The following is an 18878-nucleotide window of genomic DNA, read 5'->3' on the forward strand; positions in this document are numbered from 1 at the left end:
TTTTTGCAACATGTGGTCTTTCAAGGGGATTGGCCTGACTCTACTGACCAACGTTGGCTGCTTAATTGCAAGCATCCTCATCATTTCATCCAACTGGTTTTGCAGTAGACATCTGCTGTAATCGATTGACCAAGTTTCATGAAGCTGTAGTGGATAATACCAGCACTGGACCACCAAATAGACATCATTAGTTTTTTTGATGAATATTCAGTTTTGGACTGTGTTTTGGCATTTCATCTTTATCCAACCATTGTGCCAAAGGCTTGTTGATTGTCAAAAAGAATCCATTTTTCATCACATGTAGCAACACAGTGTAGAAATGGTTCACTTTTATGTCGTGACAGCAAAGAAAGACAAGCTTTGAGATGATTTTTCTTCCCATGCTCGTTTAATTAATGTGGTCCCCATCTATCCAGCTTCTTTACCTTGCTAATTTGTTTCAAATGGTCCAATACTGCTAGAATAGTAACATCAAATCTTGCTGCTAATTCACAGGTAGGTTGAGATGGATTTGCTTCCACTACAGTTTTCAGCTTACCATTATCCACCTTGGTCTCAGGTCACCCATGTGGCTCATTTTCAAGATTAAAATCACCAGAATGGAACTTCTCAAACCATCAGGGTACTATGCATTCATTAGCCACATTCTTCCCAAACACTTCATTGATATTTCGAGCTGTGTGTGGTGCATTGGTTCCACGACAGAGCTCATATTCAAAAGTGACAGGAATTTTTGATTTATCCATGGTTTCACAAAAATTGCTCTAAAAATATTTAAAGATAATCACAAGCCAAAATGTATGCCTGAAAGAATGAGGATGCACCTTCACAATAAAAAAAAAGGAAGTGTCAAAGCGAAATGTCAGAGATATCAACTGTCAAACTTAAGGAAATTGGACATTCCATACTTAATAACCTAATATGTAATAAATTAGAATTTTAACTCATAAATTTCTATGTAATACTTTTATATGATTTATAAGATAATTATAACATTTATAAAGTATTAATTTATAGGATTGTCATAACATGGTAGGCAAGTTAGAGCAGTTTGGGGAACGTACTTTTCTTTCACTATTTTCAGTGTATTTCGATGACCACGGGTACAGCTTCTTTTGGAGACAGTGTTGAGAGTCTAAAAAAGTAAGGTGGTGAAAAATTCATTACCTTCCCCTGCCACTATAACACACTGTGGTTTTAAATATCCTCTCTCTTCATTCTAATTAAATAAAATGATTACAGTGTCATATGCTAGTCAATGTCATATATCAATAACATACCTAATCACCAAAATTATGAAAGTAGGAACCCTAGGTTACCAGTAGGGTAGAGAACAACTCTGAAAATTTTCTCCTTACTGAAAGGAAATATATATATGTATGAAAAAATATATATATATTTTACCATAAACACAGAGTTTCGCAGTTTATCTTCTCTTTTGGGCAATATCCCTGTATTTTTTTCCTCCAGTCTCTATAAAATTTAGTTTGAATAAAATTTTAAAAACTGGACTCAGTAGTCACAGTACCTTCATAAGTATTTCTTGATCTTTCTGGAATTTCCCGATCTTGACTATTCATCTGTAAGAGTTTGGTTTTTAAGGCTAGTGTGTTTGAAGTGGTTTGAGGTTTTGTGGTCTGTTGACAGTCTGAGGAACTTAGACCATGTTCGCTTCCCTTTACTTGGCGAGCTGTCCGTGGCGTCTGCAGATGCACACAGACCATGCAAGTGCCACGGCAGCCCTGCCCTTAGAAAAGAATCCTATCTGGAAGTCAGACATGTGACCCATCTCTGCACCTGCCCCTGAGAAATCTGGCTTTTCAAGGTAAGTGCAGAAGGTGTTTCTGGTCGGGGGACATTTGAATGAAATTGGCACATAAAGAAAGCACACTGAGCTTGTTGGTATAGTTCTAATTCAGATCTTCAGATAGTCTTGCTAACAAAAACAAGCTTATTTACTCTGATCACAACTCTTTCCTTATAGAAAGAATTGAGAATTATTCTACTCTTCCTGTGTAAACACATTAATCTCAAGGTAAAACTCAGTTTTTATTAGTAATTAAATACAGACAAAAGTGGTTTCAGAATGTCTCTCTCCCAGAAAAAAAAAAAAATGATTCTGGCTGAAAATATCTCAGAAGTCTCTAGGGCACCTGATACTATTGTATTTACATATAATTATTTAAATACTTTTAAGTGATGCCTTAATTTTTTTCATTATGAAAATATTTTAACTATTACTGGCAATATTTTTGAATATAGTTTGAAACCATTCTAGCAGCCCTAATCAAAAGAAGGAAACATCCAATAGCAATCAGGTACTTAGAAATTTCTAAAAGAAGTATATTCAAAATAACATATGAAATAATGGTTCTAATTCTTTTCATGCCACTTTTAAAGTACTACATAACAGGAAGAATCTGAAGATAACTTTCAAAATCACATAAATGAAAGTTAAGAACAACATCTGTTCAAATAATTTTACTTTAAGCGAAATTCATTCTATACCATTATTTCCTATTTATAAGAAGTAATGTGCTTCAAATATGTGGAATGGAATATAATGCAAAATTTGAAAAAATGTTAGTAACACCAAACCAGAATATGACCATTTAATCTTTTTCCTGGCACAAATTTGTAATATGATTTTTGATGGGCTACTTAATTCCCTGGACTTCAGCTTCCTACACAATTGCATAATTATTTATCTCAGAAATTATTTATTAAGTACTCCAAAATTACAACTTTTTATGTCCTTTTTTATTGAGTTTAAATCACTCAACTAGTCAAGATTTTAATCAATCAATAGGTGTAAAGAGAAGACTAATAGATGAGGGACAGGTGGTATGAATTCTAGTCCTCCGTTTCCAGTAATTAGCTAAATGATTGGGGAATATTATCTAACAATTCCAGGCCAGAGGTTGACAAAAATTTTCTGTAAAGGGCTAAACAGTAAGTATTTTAGGCTTTGAAGGCCAAGAGGTAAAATTGTAAATAGCATATAGGTACTTACATAACCATTTAAAATGTAACAATTTAAAAATGTTAAAACCATTCTTAGCTCACAAGCTGTATAAAAATGAGAGGTGGGCCAGATTTGGTTTAGGGGCCACAGTTTTCCAACCTCTCTTCTAAGCAATGATTTTCAAACATTATAAAATGGAAGACATAGACTAGATTAGAGATGTTCAACTTGAGATCATGAAACCCTAAGGGTGTTCATGGGTGGTCTTCAGGTTGATACGCCAATCCTCTGAAATTGTATACAAAAATCCGAGTGTATGTAAATATGTGCTCTTTTGTAAATGGGTAAAAGAGTGCACAGATTTCATCTGATTTTCAAAGTGGTCCAAAACCCAATTAAAGTTAAGGACCATAGGACTAGCTGATTTCTAAAAGTGCTTTCCAAATCTAAAATTCAGTGAACCTATAAAATATTTATTACCGTCTACTATGTATAAGCCATTGTACCAGCACTATAAGAGACATAGCATGTTATGACTAAAATAATGTGTTAAAATATTTTAAAGAAGATTAGAATATGTACAAATCAGTGATATCCTGTAAAGTAACAACATTGAGAAAAATTCCTCAATTGGTCAAATATTTCTTTTGGTGGGGATACGGTCTTACTTTGTTGCCCAGGCATGAGGGCAATGGTGTGATCATAGCTCACAGCAGCCTCAAACTCCTGGACTCAAGTGATCCTCCTTCCTCAGCCTTCCAAGTAGTTGAGACTACCTGGTATGTGCCACCATGCCCGGCTGATTTTTATATATTTTTGTAGAGATAGGGGTCTTTCTATATTGCTCAGGCTGGTCTTGAACTCCTGACCTCAAGCCGTCCTCCTGCCTCGGCCTCCCAAAGTGCTAGGATTACACATGTGAGCCACCACACCTAGCCTCAACTGGTCAAATATTTCTGAGACATTACTCTGCAAAGTGTCCTCAAAACTAATACATGAATTATGCCAAATTATTTGCCAAATTTTATTATCCCATCTTATTTTGGATAGCAATGGCATTATTCATGACAATCATAACCAAACTTAATCTAAGCATAGTCTCTTTCCTAAAAATATAATTTGCTTAAGGGCAGAAATTATGTTTTTTCCACCTTTGTATTCAAGAATAGTATTTGATACATAGTAAATATCCAACATCCTTGGAATGGATATATTAATGAATGAATAAATGAAAAGGTAAAAACACCATCATTGACATTATGTGTCACAGATACGGAAGGCTTGGAACCCCAAATGCTCTAAAAACAGTAGTTGCTAAGCCCAAAGTTTGCTTCTCTTTTCAAATTTGAGTGTAACTGTGATTTCAAAATACTTGGTCAACTAAATATTGCATTTCCTGGTGATTAAGTCACTTTGAAAAAAAAAAGAGACACGAGATCATGTGCCTTGGGTGGTATGGTCAACTGGGTGTCAGGCAGATGTGGGGGGTGGGGAGAGGGGATGGGTGTATACCTACATAATGAGTGCGATGTGCGATGCGCATTGTCTGGGGAATGGACACCCTTGAATTTCTGCCTAAGGGGGTGGGGGTGGGCGAGCATGGGCAATATACATAACCTAGACTTTTGTACCCCCATAATAAGCTGAAATTAAAAAAAAAGAGAGAGTGAGGTTTGTGGGAAATTAATTTCCATGAGAGACAGAAATATTTCTTACAAAGTTTCCAGTAACGAACTCTTTGAGATGGGATGAGTGGACAGTGAAATTTTGTTAATGAATAGCATTGCCCTCAGTGTCTGAGGCCATTGTGCCCCCAAATCAGAGGAGACTGTACCAGCTGGAGAATTATGCATAAATAGTAGACTTTTCTGGGATATCCAAAAGTCAGATCTAAGAATTTAGGACACTGCTCTGCTCCCTGATAAAGAAGTTCAAACTGAGCTCCATTGCCTACCCAACTGTTAATACCAAAGTCAGAGCGCTGTTTGCTGAGATTTCCCACAGCTCCATGGGGCAGGGAAATAATTTTTGATCAATCCAAATGTACCTCTTTTCTCTCTCCAGGAATAATTTTATCACATAAAGAAATTCAATCTATAATAGCTAGTTTATGGTTCTTTCACTTTTCAGGAGAAATTTAAGATTCAAATATTTTAAGAAATATTAATGAAAAGCATGCCCAGCTCTGTATATATCTAGCATTGTGCCTGAAACATCCTTACTCAAAAGAGTGCATTTCACCCTGTCTCCTCCGCTGACCCTTCCACTACCTCAGAAGCTGTTAGGAAAATGGCAATGTACTCTTTGCTTTGGGATGTGATTACAGAGTGAGCCTATGTGATATCCCTTTACATTAAACAGCACCATTTGTTCACCTGTTTAGCTGTTGCACCGAGTACACATTCATGGATCTCCTTGAGGATTGAGATTAGTCACAGATGTAGTCCAAAGATCAAAATTTCCATTAATGGTACCTCAACTATGTCTCATGGTCCAAGGTCTCATTGAGGTGATGATAGGAAACTTAGTTCTGTCCCCAAGGATTTCTGAGACTCCCTGGGCAGTGCTTGCATGTTCTCCAAATCCAAATCAAGGTAGCCTGCGCCCCTCTCTCTCTGACTGCTGCCCTGAGCTCTATCTCCAGATGACCTCTGCACCTCCCTGCAAGGCTTTGCTCCAAAACATGGACAAGGCCCCTTCTCTTCCTTCTCAAACCCAGCCGACTTAAATCTGAGACAAACCTTTTCTTGAGGCAAACTTTTTCTTAAAGGACAAGCTAGTAAATATTTTAGTTTCTGTGAGCCACATAATCTCTGTTGCAGCTACTCAACTCTATAGTTGTATTGTGAAACCAGCCAATGCAGAAGTGCACATGTGAATCAGCATGGCTGTGATTAGACAAAACCTTTGCTTACAAAACAAGTGGTCAGCCCACGGGCTATAGTTTGCTGGTCCCTGAACTATACTGAAGGCTTGATGACAACTTCAAAAAATTGCAAAGAAGTAGAAGGATATGTAAAACTTGAAGTTAGAGAATGCCTTCTAGAGGTATCAGCTCTTCCTCTTCCTGGATGTTCCTGTATCTCATTTTAGCCCTGGCCTGAGGTCATGCTACTGGGACCTCCTCATCATTCCTGGCCAGAAGTCCTCACTCCTCCTTGCCTTCATTTCCACATATTTATAATAGGTTCTTCCCCCTACATGTTATGTTCCAGCTAGAGTATGCCAAAACAAGTTAGTATCATAATCATTTCTGACAAGAGGAAGGTCCATTGAACAGAAATGTGGTTCATAAAGGTCTGAAGCTCCTCCAGTATGGTGAGAGGCACTTACCTTTCATTTGTACTACTTAAGGGCTTACCGAAATTATCCTTTCTTGACTAAAGGGAGAGTCTGGCCTAAAGGCAAATTCTTTTTCTGTTTGTTTTAAAATTATTATTGTGGTAAAGTACAGAACATTTATCATTTTAAACATTTATAGCATACAGTTCAGTGGCTTAAGTACATTCACTTTGTTGTGAAACCACAACCACCATCATTTCTAGAACATTTTCATCATCCCAAACTGAAACTCTACCTATTAAACAATCATTTTGATTTTCTTCTTCCCCCATCTCCTAGTAATCTAATGAAGGAATGTTTGATTTTATCAAATGCTTTTTTGGCATCTATTAAGATGATCATATGGTTTTGTCCTTCATTCTGTTGACATGATATATCATATTTATCGATTGATTTGTGTATGCTGAATCTATTTTCTGTCTCTGGGATAAATCCCAGTTGATTGTGGTGAGTGATCTTTTTAATGTGCTGTGGGATTTGGTTTGCTAGTATTTTGTTGATGATTTTTGCATCTATGTTCAATAGGGAGATTGGTCTATTGTTTCCTTCTTTGGTTGTATCCTTGTCTGGTTTTGGTATCAGGGTAAAGCTGGCTATATAGAATGAGTTTGCAAAAATTCCCTTCTCTTCAAATTTCTGCAAAAGTTTGAGAAGGATTAACATTAGTTATTTTTTAAATGTTTGGTATTAATGGAATTCAGCAGTGAAGCCATCAGGTCCTAGGCTTTTCTTTGATGGGAGACTTTTCATTATGGATTCAATCTTGTTACTCATAATTGGTCTGCTCAGATTTTCTACATCTTCTTGATTCGATCTTGGTAGGTTGTATGTGTCCAGCAAGTTATCATTTCTGATAGGTTTTCCAATGTTTTGGTGTATAGTTGTTCATAGTAGTCTCTAATGATCCTTTGTGTTTCTGTGGTATCGATTGTAATGTCTCCTTTTTTGTTTCTGATTTTATTTCTTGGGGCCTTTTCTCTTTTAGTCTTGGTTCCTATAGCTAAGAGTTTGTCGATTTTGTTTATCTTTTCAAAAAACCCAACTTTTTCATTAATTTTTTGTGTTGTTTTTTAGTCTTAATTTTTTTAAATTTCAGCATATTACAGGGGTACAAATGTTTAGGTTACATATTTGCCTTTGCCCCACCTGAGTCAGAGCTTCAAGCATGTCCATCCCCCAGATGATGCACACCGCACCCATTAGGTGTGTATATGTGCATCCCCTCCTCCCCCCTCCCACCTGCCCGACACCCAATGAATGTTATTACTATATGCACACTTAAGTGTTGATCAGTTAAAAGAGTAATTTGATGGTGAGTACATGTGGTGCTTGTTTTTCCATTCTTGAGATACTTCACTTAGTAGAATGGGCTCCAGCTCTATCCAGGATAATACAAGAGGTGCTATATCACCATTGTTTTTTGTGGCTGAGTAGAGCTCTATGGTATACATATACCACATTTTATTAATCCACTCATGTATTGATAGGCATTTGGGTTGTTTCCACATCTTTGCAGTTGTGAATTGTGCTACTATAAACATTCTAGTGAAGATGTCTTTTTTATAGAATGTGTTTTGTTCCTTTGGATAGATGCCCAGTAATGGGATTGCTGGATCAAATGGTAGTTCTACTTGTAGCTCTTTGAGGTATCTCCATATTACTTTCCACGGAGGTTGTACTAGTTTGCAATCCCCACCAGCAGTGTATGAGTGTTCCTATCTCTCCGCATCTAAACCAACATTTATTGTTTTGGGACTTTCTGATAAAGGCTGTTCTCACTGGAGGTAAGTGATATCTCATTGTGGTTTTGGTTTGTATTTCCCTGATGATTAGAGATGTTGAGCATTTTTTCATATGTTTGTTAGCCATTAGTCTATCTTCTTTTGAAAAGTTTCTGTTCATATCCTTTGTGCACTTCTTGATACGGTTGTTTGATGTTTTCTTGCTGATTTTCCTGAGTTCTACATAGATTCTAGTTATCAGTCCTTTATCGGATGTGTAACACGTGAATATTTTCTCCCATTCTGTAGGTTGTCTGTTTGCCCTCCTGATAGTTTCCTTGGCTATGCAGAAGCTTTTTAATTTGATCAAATCCCATTTGTTTTTGTTGTTGCTGTGATTGCCTTTGGAGTCTTCATAAATTCTTTGCCTAGGCTAATGTTTACAAGAGTTTTTCCAACATTTTCTTCTAGAATTCTTATAGTTTCATGCCTTAAGTTTAAGTCTGTTATCCACCATGAGTTGATTTTTGTGAGAGGTGAAAGGTGCAGATCCTGTTTCAGTCTTCTACATGTGGCTATCCAATTTTACCAGCACCATTTATTGAATAAGGATTCCTTTTCCTAGTGTATATTTTTGTCTGCTTTTGGCTATATGAGGATGGTTTTATATCTGGGTCCTCAGTTCTGTTCCATTGATAATTTTGTTTATTTCTGCTCTGACCTTTATTATTTCTTTCTTTCTACTAATTTTGGGTCAGATTTGTTCCTGCTTTTCTAGTTCTTAGAGATACATTGTTAAGTTGTTTATTTGAAATCTTTCTACTTTTTTGATGCAGTCATTTATTGCTATAACTGTCCCTCTTAATACTGCTTTTACTATTCCATAAATTTTGGTACGTTATGTTTCTCTTTTCATTTGTTTCAAAAAAAAATTAAATTTCCTTTGTAATTTCTTTACGACCCATTGGTCATTCAGGAGCATGTTGTTTAGCTTCCATGTATTTTTTAGTTTTGAAAGTTATTGGCTTACTCGGATTTTCAGTTTCTTCCTGGTTCAATCTTTGTAGGTTGTATGTGTTTAGAAATTTATCCATTTCTTCTAGGTTTTCCAATTTATTGCCATATAGTTGCTCATAGTCGTCTCTAATGTGTCTTTGTATTTTTTACTGTATCCATTGTAATGTCTCCTTTTCATCTCTGATTTTATTTTTTGGGGTATTCTTTCTTTTTTTCTTAGTTATTCTGGCTAACAAGGTGTCTATTTTGTTTATATTTTCAAAAAACCAACTTTTTGTTTCATTGATCTTCTGTATTTTTTTAAATGTCATTTATTTCTGCTCTGATCTTTATTATTTGTTTTCTTCTACTAATTTGGGGCTTCGTTTGCTTTTGTTCTTGTAGTTCTTTGAGATGCATTGTTAGATTGTTTACTTAAAGCTTTTCTAGTTTTTCAATGTAGGCAGTTATTACTATAAACTTTCCTCTTATTACTGATTTTGCTGTGTCCCATAGGTTTTGATATGTTGTGTTTTCATTTCATTTGTTTCTAGAAATTTTTATATTTCATTCTTATTCTCTTAATTGACCTACTGGTCATTCAGGAGTATACTGTTTAATTTCCATGTGTTTGTATATTTTCCAGTGTTCCTCTTGTTATGGATTTTTAGTTTTATTCCATTATGGTTAGAGAAAATACTTGGCATAATTTCAATTTTTTTGAATTTTTTGAGACTTGTTTTGTGACCTTGTTTTTATGGTCTATCCTTGAAAATATCCATGAACTGACGAGAAGAATGTGAATTCTGCAGCTGTTGGGTGAAACATTCTGTAAGTATCTGCTAAGTCCGTTTGGTCTATAGTGCAGATTAAGTCCAATGTTTCATTGCTGATTTTCTGCCTGGATGATTTGTCTAATGTTGAAAGTAGAGTGTTGAGGTCTCCAGTGATTATTTCATTGAGGTCTTTGTCTCTCTTTAGCTCTAATATTATTTGCTTTATATATCTGGATACTCCAGTGCTGGGTGCATATGTATTTAGAATTGTTATATCCTCTTGCCAAATTGACCCCTTTATCATTATATAATGACCTTATTTGCCTCTTTTTACAGTTTTTGTGTTGAAATATATTTTATGTGATAGAAGTATAGCTATTTCTGTTCTTTTTTGGTATCTGTTTACATGGGATATCTTTTTCTAACCCTTTATTTTCAGTCTATGTGTGTCTTTATAGGTAAAGTGTGTTTTTTACAGACAACATGTACTTGGCTCTTGCTTTCTTATCCATTCAGCCATTCTCTGTCTTTTGATTGGAGAGTTTAGTACATTCACATTCAGTGTTATTATTGACAGATTAGGACTTTCTACTGCGTATTGTTATTTGATTTTTGGTTTTGTTGTGGTCCTCTCTTTCTTTCTTCCTTTCTGCTGTTTTCCTTTGTTAAAAGTGATTTTCTCTGGCAGTGTGTTTTAATTTCTTGCTCTTTCTTTTTTGTGTATCTGTTGTAGGTTTTTTTTTTTTTTGAGGTTACCATGAGGCTTGCTAAAAATATTTTATAACCAGTTATTTTAAACCTATGACAACTCTGCTTACAAACAAATAAACAAACAAAGAGAAATCTAACAGTAATTCTGCTCTTTAAATTCATTCCCCCTGCTTTTTAACTTTTTGTTGTTTCCATCCATATCTTTTTAGACCATCTATCTCTCATGAAGTTGTTATTTTTGATAGGTTTGTGTTTTATTCTTTGTACTCAAGATATAAGTGGCTTATACATTGTAATTACAGCAATAGAGTATTCTGTATTCATGTATTTACTGTTACCAGTGAGTTGTCTACTTTCAGAAGATTTCTTATTGTTCATTAATGTCCTTTTCTTTCAGATTGAAGAACTCCTCTTATCATTTCTTGTAGGAGAGCTCGCTCTGGTGTTGATGAAATCCCTCAGCTTTTGTTTGTCTTGGAAAGTCTTTATTTCTCCTTCATGTTTGAAGGATATTTTTGCAGGACACAATATTCATAAAGATTTAAGGTTTTTATTTTCCTTCAGCACTCTGAATATGTCATGCTACTCACTCCTGGCCCGTAAAATTTCCACTGAGAAGTTTGCTGCCAGACATATTGGAGCTCCTTTATATGGTATTTTTTCTTTGTTCTTGCTTCTCTTAGGACTTTTTCTTTATCTGTGACCTTTGAGAGCTTGCTTATTAAATACCTTGAGGTGCCTTGTTTGGGTTAAATCTGCTTACAAATCTCTCTTACCTGAATATTGATATCTTTCTCTAGGTTTAGAAAGTTCTCTGTTATTATTTCTTTGAATAAACTGTCTGCCCTAATCTCTCTTGCTCTATCTTCTCTTTAAGGCCAATAACTCTTAGACTTGCTTTTATGAGCCTATTTTTTTTATATCTTATAAGGGTCCTTCATTCTTTTTTATTCTTTTTTTCTCTTCTGACTGTGTATTTTCAAATAGCCTGTCTGTAAGCTCACTAATTCTTTCTTCTGCTTGGTCAATTCTGCTGTTGAGGGACTCTCATGCATTTCTCAGTTTGTCAATTGAATCCTTAAGCCCTAGAATTTCTGCTTGATTTTTTAAAATTATTTCAATCTCTTTGTTAAATTTCTCTGACAGGCTTCTGAATTCCTTCCCTGTGTTTTCTTGAAGTTCATTCAGCTTCCTTAGGACAGTTATTTTGAATTCTTTGTCTGAAAGGTCACATATCTCCATTACTCCAGGATTGGTCACTGGTATCTTATTTTTTGTGTTTGGTTAAGTCATGTTTTCCTGGATATTCCTCATGCTTGTGGCTGTTCATCAATGTCTGGGCATTGAAGAATTAGGTATTTATTTTAATCTTCATAGGCTAGGCTTGTTTACACCTGTCCTTCCTGAGAAGGCTTTCCAGATATTCAAAGAGAATTGAGTGTTGTGGTTTAGGTTTTTGGTCACTGCATTAGCACTGGAGAGTGCTCCAAATCCAGTAATACTGTGACTCTTGCAGATGCTTTGTGGTACCACCTTGGTGAGCTTGGGTAAGATACAAGAGAATTCCCTGGATTATCAGGCAAAGTCTCTCACTCTCTTCCCTCACTCTCTGTTCTGGGCTTCTGAAGTTGGGGAAGGAGTGACATAGGCACTCCTTCCTGGCCACCAGTGCCAGGTCACACCTGAAGCCAGTCCAGTCTCACCCAAAGTCAGTGGTGACTGTTACCTGGCTACCCCTCATGTTTATTCAAGGCCCAAGGGCTCTTTAGTCAGCAGGTGGTGAATCCTGCCTGGACTGGCTCCTTCCCTTGAAAGCAGCATGTTTCCTTTTGCCCCAGAATGGGTCCAGAAATGTCATCCAGGAACAAAGGCCTAGACTCAGGGGCCTTAGGAGTCTGCTTGGTACTTTATTTTACTGTGGCTGAGCTGGTACACAAGTTGCAAAACAAAGTCCTCTGAGCTCTTCTCTTTCCTTTCCTTAAGTGGAAGAAGGCTCTCCCTGAGCCATGCTGCCTGTGGTTAGGGGAGAGACGACATAGGCACTGGCTTGGCCGCAGCTGCTGGTGTCTCACTGGGTCATGTATACCCCAAGTCCATTGGCTCTGAGCCAGCACAGACATGGGAATTGCCCAAGGACTGAAGCCCTTGTGGCCCAACTGCCTTACAAATTTAGACCAGATCCCAGGCTGCTCTTCATCTGCCAGCGGTGGGGCTGGCAGGAACTCAGGCTTCAGGGAAGAGGGTTTCCCTCCGGCTGGGCTGGTCAAAATGCTCCCTCCATGGGCACTGGCAGAATTCTGCCCTGTGCTGTGTTCCTCTATGCCAGGACAGCCCTGAGTTTCAATTCAAAGACCTACAATCACTTCACTCTCCCTCCCCTGGGCGCACAGATTCTCTCTCCACTCTGTGTGCTGGTGTGGCACTGCCAGGGGATGGGGGAGGGGTTGTGTAGGAAATGCAAGATTGTCTTTTCTGCCCTCTTCAGTGCTTCTTCACTTGATATAATTTTAAAATTATATCAAGGTAGTATGATCACTCACCTGATTTTTAGTTCTTCTGAAGGTGCTTGCTTGCATGGATAGTTGTTGAATTAGGCATTCGTGCAACTCTGGAGGGAACTCTCTAAGAACTAACAGAGCAAGAACTCACTCATTATGTCAAGGATGGCATCAAGTCATTCACCAGGGATCCACTCCCATGACCCAGACACCTCCCATTAGGTTCCACCTCCAACACTGGGGATCAAATTTTAACATGAGGGTTGTTGGGTCTAATATACAAACTACAGCAGGCCCCTAGGGGCAAGGCTCAGCAGTAACTATAACTATGAGAGCAGATACGGAACTGCTAAGGCATCAGTATCCCGGGGGCAGTGTGCAGCTTCTGCTCAGGCCCAGTAGGGACAGGGCACAGCTGTGACTGGAGGAGTTTTATGAAGGTGTTCTGCCAAAGTATGGTTTCCCCAGGAGGGAGTGTGCAGCTTCAGCTCCAGCCCAGGGAGGGAGGGGTAGGTGGGGTGGCTCCACTGCCACTTGGCCCAAGGGGAAGGGTGTAACAGCTGCTAGCAGCTCAGTTTGGAGATGTTGGGCCATGGTTGGGGTGATGCAGTGGCCTCCTAGCCTCAGGGATGAAGAGGAGCAGTGGCTACTTGCCCCTGAGCCAGACACACTCCAGCAGTAGTCCCAGTTGCAAGATGGCCTAACACAGTAGCCATGTGAGCCACTGGGGGCGCGGACAGTGTCGGCTCCTTCTCTGGGTCAGCACAGCTGTGTGGACTCCAGGCAGCTTCCTCAGCTGGACATAGTGCCTGTGAGGACTGCAGGGGACCCCAGCAGGGAGGACTGTAGGTGTCCAAGGTAGTGATGAGGCTGCTGAGATCCTCTTGCTCATTTTTTGGCCACAGGGAGAAAGTCCTCCTGTTTCCTGGCTGATCCTGGCTGGGGGTTGGGATTGTGGAGTCTGGGTCTTTCCTCCATTCTCTACGTGGTGTCTTGAGTTTCTGTGTTCACTTGGGTTTCTATTACTCCTGTCAGGAACTCTGGCACTCTCCTTTATTTATTTTTGTTAAAATAGAGTTGTTTGTTTTTTGTTTTGTGTCTTTGGGGTGAGGATGAGTTCTGCCGGCTTCCAGTCGGCCATCTTGCTGACGTCACTGGCCCCTCGTTTTCTTTACGCTCCTCTGTCCTGCTTGAATGTGCCAACTCATCATGTGGTCACTGCCTGGCAAGAGAGGTTATCCCCTGGTAACCTCCATCCTACTTTCAGTCTCTGTGATTTGAGTATTTTAGGTTACTTATGCAAATGAAATTATATAATATTTGTTCTTTTGCTTAAAGAAAAAATCTTGCTTCTATTCTTGGAGCCACATGAAAAAGTTACCTGTATATCCTGGCTTCCAGCCACCTCTGGTTTGGAAGTACAGATAAGCCTCAATTTACAGTGGTTTGACTTGAGATTTTTTGACTTTATGATGGTGTGAAAGCAATACTCAGTAGAAATCATACTCTGAATTTTGAATTTTGGTTCAAAATTCTTTATAATAACTTTACAATAAAATTGGCTTTGCATTAGATGATTTTGCCCAACTGTAGGCTTATGTCAGTGTTCTGAGCACATTTAAAGTATTATAGGTTAGGCTAAGCTATGATGTTTGGTAGTTTAGGTGTACTAAATGCATCTTCAACTTATGATGGATTTATAAGGATATAACCTCATCATAAGTTGAGGAGCATCTGCAATGAGATCTACACCCTACTATGCACTTTTCACACATAACGTCCCAATGTTCTCCAACTTGTTGCTCCTGCAAACACATATTGCCCATTCTTTCTTTTGGAATGTTGTGATCTATGCCTAGTATTCAATATTTCATTTTCCTCTGTGGGACTTCCAGTCATTGGACCCAGCACAAGGAGCACTGATGTGGGCAGATGTACTTATTCTCATCTCTCTGTGTTATTCAGCACAGTGGCACTCACATGTCACATCATATGCTGCCTTGCACCAAAGATAATTTCAGTGCAGGTTTTATCTTATCGTTTGGTTGTAATACCCTTGCAGAATAGTCTTTATTCTATGCAATGGCCTAGCTTAGAGATTTAGACATGAAATGCAAAAATTAAAAAAATAAATAAAACAATTGTCACATCCATTTGATGTTTATTCTCTCTGCCTTTCCTCCCCTATATACTCTTCCTACTCATTTCAGTTGAAGCAAATTTGAGACAAACATATTAATATTTAGGTTCTGTTGAGTTTTCTGGAAAAAATTTATAATAGTAAAATAAGGACCATTATATCTACTTCACTCTTTATAATACTAATCTATAATACTACTGATAGATAGATGGATAGACATATTCAAACATATTTATAACCCATGCATTTCAAAGGACTATAATCTGGTCGAAAGGATACAACTGATACATGTAAAACAAATGCCAAGATCAGAAGTATTTATGAAAATCTCTACTTGTCAAATGCTTTATGATTTATAAAAAGGACATAGCTGTAATAATTCTGATATTACTATATTTTCCAAAAAATTGAATTAAGAGAAATTACAAGTTTAGTATCAAATTTTCTACATGGGAAGAGATTGAAAATGGACCAATTCAAAGACTTTGCTCTTGGCAGAGACATTTACATAAAAAGAGTGGCTAGATAATCTTCATTAGCATAAACAGAAAAAGAATATGAAGTAAACATCATTAGCCAAATGAATGAGTGGGTAGCTAGTGTGGTAGCTAGTTTTCTAGACTATGTCCTAATACTATTAAGGTTTATTAGAAAAAAGTGTAAAGCCTTTTATCAAGTATGTGAATTGCTTCTCAGATGAAAATGGGGAATTGGGTTACACACAAAAAGCTTTGTCCCAGGCCAGGTTTGAGGCCATTTTTCCTTTACGATGCCAATGATGAAATCAAGACTCAAAGTCAGATCAGGAGAGTGAATTTTGACTCTATGTCCTCTATGTCCTGAGTGGACATGCTCAGGCACGAGTTGCCTCCATAGTCAGGCACAAGTCACCCACCGTGGACTCTGAGTGCTGTGGTAGTTTAGGGAGGAGAGAGGCCAGTGAAGTCCGAGAGATTCAAAAGTTGAGACTCTTAACTGAGTCTTGATGTGTGGATGGAATTTGGATGAGCAACAAGGAATCACTCAGGCACATTAAGGCAGTGATTCTCAAGGTGGGTTTGTATCAGAATCACCTGAACCACTTATTATTGGCACTGATTTCAGGTTCTCACCACCGATTCAGATCCGGTGGGTCTGAGATGACGCTCTGGACATCAGGGGCCTGAGCAGTCTCCATGGGTGATTATGAAGCTGGTGGTTCAGTGGCTGCTTCTTTCTCATTCCATATTCCTAAACTTGGGGCCTCCTGCCATTTGCTTTTCAAATCCTATATGGTAACAACTGGAGCTTTTGAGGCTAAAGTGCCAGTTTTTCTGTGCTTCAATATGTCAGGCACCACACTTGGCTCGGCCTTGCATTGTTCCTTAAAGGATAACTCTTGTTTGCTAAACTGAAGATCAGAGAGACTGAGTGACTTGTCCTCAGTGCTGGAGCTGGTCCTGAGCCTCACATTCTTGCCACTGTAGCCTATCCCTCAATTTTAATAAATGGTTGAGTTGATGGTCTGGAAGCATAGGAAGATCCTTATATTGCCTTCTGAATCATCAAAATAAGATTATGTGATCAGGATAAATTTAGTGCAGAGTGTATTTTGTTATATTTTACCTCTTTTTCTTTTTTTTGAAAAATTAAGGTTACAAGGTGAATATGGAAATTAGAGTTCAGTACCATAGCATTGGAGGGTCATTTGTGTCCAGCCTCAGCTGCCAATTCCATTTTCATAGATTCCTCTTTCAGCAAGGCATATACCATGATGTCCCAAATGAACATGAAGATCACCTATCTGCACCATGTCAGATCACCTCCAGTGAGGCTTGAAGGTGGAAAGATGAGGTGAGGTGTATCATGGCAGAAGTTCACTCTGAACTTCTCCCACCACATGCTAAGCCACTGCTCTCAGTCAAAAGGTATGTTCAGTTGAATCTCCCATTCTCTAAATGTGGAAAACAAATACAAAAGTATATAAATAACTGGCACACATGCATTTTTGTGATTTTATATTTATAGTCAAATATCATGCAATGATATTTTTCAGGTGAATTAATGAAAACAAATTCATAGTCATATAATTTATACATTTGTTTACAGTATATACCCAGCTCCTACATGTTTCCATGGATAGGTGTAGAAGATATCCCAATGATCTCACAAGTATATTATCTACATAAGATGGAATTTGAAGCCAGATTTTCCAATCTTTAATGTTGCCATTAGCCAATGTTCTCTCTTTTAGAAGAGTGTGACGTATGTTTTTCTCCTACAACCAAGCTTAGTTTGAACCTCTCTTGCCCCAGGAAATCTTGTCTGATTATTCCCAGCCTGGATGCTTCATTCTTCCAGTCCAGCCAGGATTTGTACCCTTGGCTTATGCTACAAGGCAAACATACACCCCATGGTGCATGGAGCTATGTCATTGTGGTGGGACATTGTTATGGTGAATATACTCTGAGGAGTATATTCAAACTTAGGCAGAATAAATCTCACTATTTCTTGTGATTTGACAAGGTAAAACAAGACTTCCAAGTGCTCCAAATGGAATATAGAAGAAAGAGAGAATGTATGAATAGTTTCCCTAAATCTCTTTCCTTCTCCAACACCTTATTGTATATTTATGAAATAGTAGTAATAAAAATATAAATAAATAATAAGAAGAAAATAGTCCTCTCTCTATATATATTTTTTTATGTTTGAGTAGGTTGTTGGGAGAGGGGTGGAGGGAGACTTGCTTCATGACCCAAGGAGGGACTTCTGAGAAACACCATTCCACCTTGGGTCAACTCGTCCCCCCTTCTATTTCACCCCCTACCCGGAGTTGCTAAATTTAGAAACTAAAAATACAAGACTCCCAATTAAATTTGAATTTCAGATAAATGGTAAATAATTTTTTAGTATAAATATGTTCCCAATATTGCATGGAATACTTAGGCAAAAAAAATTATTTGTTGTTTACCTGAATTTCAAATTTAACTGGTATCCTGCATTTTATCTGTCAAGCCTAGACACACATCCTTAAGGCTCACAGTTGTCACATGAGTTTTCTGGTTTGACAGAATTGGACTCCATTTTCTGCTCAACCATGTATAAGCCTTTAGAAAATTTGCTTAACCTGGAGGTATAATAATAATTCATATAGTAGAGAGTTATAAGGATTAAAAGCAGAGAATGCAAATAAACCCCTTAGTTTAGGGCTAGGGTTAAGCAGTTGCTCAACAAATGTCAGTCAAATGTTTATTTTCTTTTTTTCCGTCAACTTCTTCCAATTTTTCCCTGACCTTTCTAGGAAGAATTAAGTACCGTACCCTCTCCCCCTAAACAGGTTGTACTTATTTATGTTACCACATTTATCTCAGGTGGTTTAAAGCCTGTTTTGTAATAATGATAGTATGGACAAATCAATTTCTTTTTTTATTAGTGTCTGCCAGTCTTAGTTTTTTTTTTCTTTTCTTTTTTTAAATTTTTTTGTAGAGACAGGATCTACTTATTGCCCAGACTAGACCTGAAGTTCTGGGCTCAAGCAATCCTTCCCCCTTGGTCTCCCAAAGTGCTAGAATTACAGGAGTGAACCACTGCATCTGGGTCAGTTATAAATTTTTAATAATAGTTTTTACTTTTGGTGTCCTTTTAAGACGTAACTAAATAATAGACTTCTAATGGATTTTTAGTCATTAAGTGTGATCATCTTTTCAAAAAAATTGTGGAATTTGGTATGCATAAACTATTAATGAAATG

General features: G+C 37.7%; 1 protein-coding gene across 1 annotated transcript in view; it reads left to right on the plus strand.

The window, feature by feature from the left end:
* Positions 1–1696: 1696 nt before the first annotated feature.
* Positions 1697–18878, plus strand: part of GPR141 (G protein-coupled receptor 141) — a 57804-nt gene continuing 40622 nt past the window's right edge. The window contains exon 1 of the mRNA XM_045564559.1: positions 1697–1825. The gene's annotated coding sequence lies outside the window, so the exon portion shown is untranslated. The remainder of the gene's footprint in view (positions 1826–18878) is intronic.

The sequence above is a fragment of the Lemur catta genome, chromosome 11 (assembly GCF_020740605.2).
Source record: "Lemur catta isolate mLemCat1 chromosome 11, mLemCat1.pri, whole genome shotgun sequence".
NCBI lineage: Eukaryota > Metazoa > Chordata > Mammalia > Primates > Lemuridae > Lemur > Lemur catta.